The sequence below is a fragment of the Varroa destructor genome, unplaced genomic scaffold (genome assembly GCF_002443255.2).
Source record: "Varroa destructor unplaced genomic scaffold, Vdes_3.0 BEIS01000001.1, whole genome shotgun sequence".
NCBI classification, from domain to species: Eukaryota; Metazoa; Arthropoda; class Arachnida; order Mesostigmata; family Varroidae; genus Varroa; species Varroa destructor.
In genome coordinates this window covers 41,464,457-41,470,387 of record NW_019211454.1, presented here as the reverse complement: position 1 = coordinate 41,470,387, position 5,931 = coordinate 41,464,457, and the positions used below count along the sequence as shown (strand labels likewise).

General features: G+C 39.2%; 1 protein-coding gene across 1 annotated transcript in view; it reads left to right on the top strand.

The window, feature by feature from the left end:
* Psi (P-element somatic inhibitor) overlaps positions 1-4,913 on the top strand; it is a 26,126-nt gene extending 21,213 nt beyond the window's left edge. The window contains exon 8 of the transcript XR_002670498.2: positions 830-4,913. The gene's annotated coding sequence lies outside the window, so the exon portion shown is untranslated. The remainder of the gene's footprint in view (positions 1-829) is intronic.
* Positions 4,914-5,931: the final 1,018 nt, after the last annotated feature.

The window sequence follows — 5,931 nt, the reverse complement described above, 5'->3', positions numbered from 1 at the left end:
TGATAAAATAATGTGCAATGATGAATGCCTAAGGAGGACTATTTTAAATGGCTCTGCAAGCAGTTTTCTCCTAAGGTATTTTAAATTATATAAAGAGAATTTCTAAGGAACTAGATTAAAACTTTGAACATAACAGGCTCCCAAATGTCCTTCAGTTACATCATAGCAATGTGTCTATTTGCGGGAGTTGGGGAAACGGGTCTCAGTTATATTGAACTTAAGTAAAAATGATGTGGTTGTAATGTATTTGTACATTTTGAAGTTGGGTCAAGTCTTTTTTTGACACGCTCATACAAAAGTACACAAGACAGCTACACGCAAACATTTAGCAGCGCGGAAGTTTTTGTTTTATTGCCAACTGGGAATTTCTGAGAGCTCAAGGGATCGTTCTCTTGTGTTTTTGAAAATCTCCAGTCAGAACGAGGAACACTTAACGCAATGGTTAAATGGTATAATCTGTATTATGAGTTAGTAGTAGTTGGGAATGATAGCAACCTAGCTAGAATGCTTTAGTGTTCTGCGTGGCAAGGCATTATCGGCGGCAGCGGATACAGAATAATCTTGAAGTCAGAAGGGCATAATAGTGTATAGAGTACTTACTGAGAGTAAAATTTGGGAATGACAAGGTAATTTCAATTATGCAAATATCGAATTAATAGGCCGTTAGCATACTTATATTTTCACTATAATATTAACGTATCCGTTGGGTGACGTCATCGTTTAGCCTGTGGTCGCGTTTTTGCACTGGCTTGCGTCGTTTTATATGCCCAACATGTTGTAAGCGTTTTCTATATCTTTTGTGCGTATTTCTCGGTCTCTGTTATTGCAGATGATATTACAAGTGCTCCTGCAACTATTCCTACAACTACTACAATCATTTCTACCATATTTCCCACAACTTCTACAACCACGCCGGCTGACTGCAGCAAAGACCTCAACTGTCTCGTTGTGTCTTCTCTCTACACAAAAATAAGAAGAGATCTACTTTTGCGAGAGAATGTACTGCCTCACTGGGACTTTTTCAGATCGTGTAGACGCATTTGCGAAAGGTCAGAACGCGAAGTAGCTGTACACAAATGACACAGCTTCTTCAAACGAGCGATGTCGAGGCGTAAAGACGACAGCGACGAATGAAGATGACGACAAAAGTAACGACTCTCTTAGCAGCAACGCTCAGTGAACGACAAATATCGCCAAGTAACAAGCAAAATGACGGCATGCAAAAATAACCACAACAATAAGAACAACAGCAGCAGCGGTAGCTACAACAAAGACGGCAACGCCACGTGAATATACGACAATGCACAGTCGTATTATGCTACGCATGATAAGTCATCAGGACGGTTGCCCATGAAAAAGGGAAATGTATATGAATATCAGATATAATAGGTTTAAAACACACATAATACATTCGTGCATATGTTAGTTGCTGGGTGGTATAGATGTGTAATGATAGCGCTATGCGCACAAGACTATCGAGTTGGCGAGAGAGTAGAACGATGACAAGCGATACAGGGGTATATTATTTAAAGCGACTATAGGCCTCTTTAAGATGTCAGATTTGCGGATTTGTAGGAGTGACGATCTCATGCTGACCAATTTGCTATCCAACGACAGACAACATATGCAGACGAATATTCGTGTGCTTACAGACACTCATACATCAAAAAACGCACGTAGACATGCACACATACACACACACCCACACACACACACACACACACCCATATGGACAGTAAACAGTCACTGTACAGCGCGGAATCTGCGCTACAGACATGCACATGTCGACAAAGGTTCATACCGAGAGAGAAGTACACATTTAAATTTACACATCCTTTGTTGATGTTATATTATTAATTTATGTTATCTACTCACAACCTAGCCGGTCATCAAAGGCTCCATAACTGAATGGTTCATTAGACCTTTTTGCCGTCTTTTCTTTTTGCTGTCTCCTTAATGCGTGTTCGTCTCCCTAGCTTCATGCGTAGTTTGCCAATGTGTATGTGTTAAGTCCAAAAACAGGGAAAACATACTCACAATTGCCTATTATAATACTAATAATAATATACGGTAATGGATTTATTAAAGGTAGTGCTGTTACGATCTATACGCTAATGATAAGAAGATTAGGTCAAATAACGGGAATATCAAACTGTTAATTTTTCATTTTTTCTTGCTGCTCAATTTTTGATGACACGTTTCTTGTTCGATTATTTTTCCATCGTAGTTTTCAGCGCTAGTGGTCAAAAAACAATTGGTTTTCTGTAGTTGTTTTCCTATAGTGGGAATGAGTGTTTTTCGCTGCTCAACTGTATGTGGTACATATATATAGTGCATCATTACGGTAACATGAAAGCGATGACAGGGATTAAAATGATAACGACAGTGATTTCAAAAGTAACGTTGATGTTTGTGAAGCATGGATATAAATTAAGGCAAAAATAATGGCTAAAATACTATATCTACATATATTAAGGCGAAACGTAACAGATACACAAACACGAATACATATATTTAGAGTAGTGTGTAACATCGACACCAAGTAAACAATTAAAAACAGCAGAAAATGATGAGATAAATTATGATAAGACAATGATAGTATCACATCTCATGTGCTCGTCAATTGTACAGAACATGGAGATGTGCGGGGTGCGAAGTTCAGGTGATGGCATAGAACGCTTTTTGTGCTTGGTGGAAAGCAAATACGTTGATTTTCTATACTATGTCCCACACGCCATGAACGGTATACCCCATCAACCACCTCAGCGTGAATAGACGCATGTTTGTCTGATTTAGGTGACAATACCTGGTCTTAAAGAAAAGAATGCGACAGCTAGTGTCAAACTGACCCACGCGACATTGAAGCCATGTCTAGCGGCTTTGTTTCGTGTGGTATCAAATAGTTAGACGAATCTGTCATATATAAGCTATGAAGACAGAGTTCTAATTAAGGACTTATAGATGTAAACATTTGGGGGGTCTTGGGGAAAGACAACACTGAACGCTAGCGAAAAACACATTTACAGATATCATCTACAGGTGTACAGCCACACAGACGAAGGCATACATTCACCAACCGGATAGTCGCAACAGGCAGAGAAAGTAGGTGGAACGAAAACATGATAGTCATAGAAAGAGCGTGCGCCCTGCAAGGAATTAGGAGAAGAGAAGGACGGTGTAAGGAAAAAGAAAACCTTTTTTTTTTTCAACAAATAATGATCATTGTCTTTACCTTCGAAAACAATCGTTTGTATCCGCCTACGCGGCAGAGTCTATATCGTGTTAAGCTGCGAGTGGGTCCCGTTATGCCTTTGGTCTATATATACAAAACAAAATACATGAAATATATGTGTGTCGGTAGTGCGGGTGAAAACGCGGAAAATCAATAAAGCGCGAGATACAGAAAGACAACCGGGAAAAAGAGGGTGTGCAGGTACAGACGACTGTAGACGTTGTTACTGGTATATGTACTTTCGGAACAAACCGCGAGAGAGAAAAAGACATAAATATCTAGTTGCTACTTGCTAATGCGACTATAACGGAGGATTCCTCCTAACACGAACTCCGACCGTTAGGTATTTGCGTCCCGCAGGTTAGCGTCTTCGTCAGGCAGCCAGATACAATATATATATATATATATATAGATATATATATATATATGGTCGGCGATTGCTGCTTGACAAATGCGGGCGCCAAAATAACTCGAACATTGTGGCACAGAGCCTGTGTTGGATGCACACTCAGAGGGAGTGTTGTTGATAGATGTGTGACGTGATGGTAGTCGAATAAAGTAAAATAAGCAGTATAGTAATAACAATTGCAACAATTTAGAAAAAAATTAGGAGAACCATATATATATAAGCCTAAGTCGGGTCTCTTATGAAAGCAGAAGTTAAAATACGGGACAGGAAAAATGACAGAGGTAGAGGTATGGAAAGCTCTCATTGCGGGTATGTTCGACCTTGCGATAACCCCTACACACTCAGCCTGGCTATCCGGTACTATCCGGGGTCAGTAACAACAAAAACAACTACACTAACAAAAGTAGAAGTGAAGATGGTAGTAACAGGCGAACAACAAAGCACTTTAAATCGAAATAGCGAGCGCAACAACAGGAAGAGGAATGATCAATAATTAACGGAAGTGGAAATTCCAAAAAAAAACCAGCAACTGGAGCCCAATCCAACCGACCTAAGTAAAACCCAACAAACAAAGAAACAAATATAATAATGCGACAATAAAAATAGCAATGATGATGATGATAATAGTAATAAAAGTAACAGTACTATGATGATTAATGATTATTATTAATTATTGAAGAAAAAACATAAGCAAAAACACATCCATCATTCCGGCCCGGTCCCGGTTTGCGGGCCCCTTCGATGCCGCGCCGTTGCCGGCCTTCAACAAGCATCTGTCTCTTCGTAAATTTAGAATACATGCATTGATGTTGTATATTATTTATGCCGATGATAATAATAATGAAAAGCGACGTCAAGGAAGAAATTATTATAATATGAAGAGAGCGAAAATGAGAAAAGAAAATCGTACTGATGCTGATAATGACGATGATTATAATAAAATAGAAAGCAGATGGTAATAAGAATAAATTTAAAACTAATGACGACGATGAAGTAATGGAAAAAATGATTCACTACGGCGATTGACCACTGCATGAATGATGGTCGAGGAAAAGGGAAGAGGGAGAAAAGTTGAAATAATTCAACTATGAGGACGATAATGGCAGTGAAAAAAATGTGAAAGAACGAAAAATAAATGAACATACGAAAATATGAAAAAACGACATTCTGATAGGCGGCGAAGGGCAAAAAAGAAAGAAGTCATCATTGTCAACGGCAGTGAGCGTAAAGAGTGGACTGTGTAGAAGACAAAGAATAAAATTTACACATAAATTGTCGATCGTCTTCAATGAACGGGTATTCGATAAGTGATAAATAGTCTCTTGCTATTATACAAAGAGAAAGAAGACGAAATATAGTTACAGAAATTTACGTTGTGGCGTCGAGCGACTAGTAAAAAACAACGTTGACGTAGAAAAAGGAGTAACTCCTTTATTGAATGATCGGCTTTTTCGAAAGTATGTAAAATCACAAACGGGGCTATTTAAGTAATTTAGAAATAGTTAATTATTTAACAAAGGTAAAAAGAAACTGTTTGTCGAGATAGAGCTGCGATGCTGTGCAGTGGGGGCGATGCCTAGTAATTATTTAATACTTGTGTGTTATGAGAAATCTAACTACCGGCACATTTAGAAATAGTACTTTGTTCGAGATGTAAAAGGAAACTCAACCTCTGCGTTTCGACTCCCATGTCTGGTATCATCGTTAGGTTTTCGGTCAGACGGCTAGCTCCCAGCATGAAACGAGGTGTGCTTATGGTCGAGCTCGTATCCAGAGCACAACGTGTCCCAAAGATTAGCAGGCAAACAACCTAAGAGCACTAGAGCTTACCCAACTGTAGTAATAATCCATTATTCTGCTGTCAATCTGTTATCGACAATTTTTAATCTCATTGGTGCGTTAGAGCGAAACGATTAGTTGTTAACGAAAACCACATTCATAATCACATGTGGCAATTATATATATATATATATATATATATATATAAGATCCTTAGATGCAGGGAGGTATATAGCTTGTCTGAGACCAGTGGTTTAGCCTTTCCCGATGTGACGGTAGAGACGAAGCCATGTCTGATCGGAACTGTATGACCTGCCCATCCGCTCCATTATTGCTTGACTGTACATGATGCGGAACGAGATTAAAAATGTAGAAATTTCTGGCTGGGGGTAGTCGGCGGTCAGATTGTCGACACAAACCAGCTACAGGGAAAAATGTAGCCGTTAGCACTGGGCGTACAGGTTGTAGTCCACGTGGTCGCTGGCGTCGAAGCTCGGAACGTCAAAGGAAG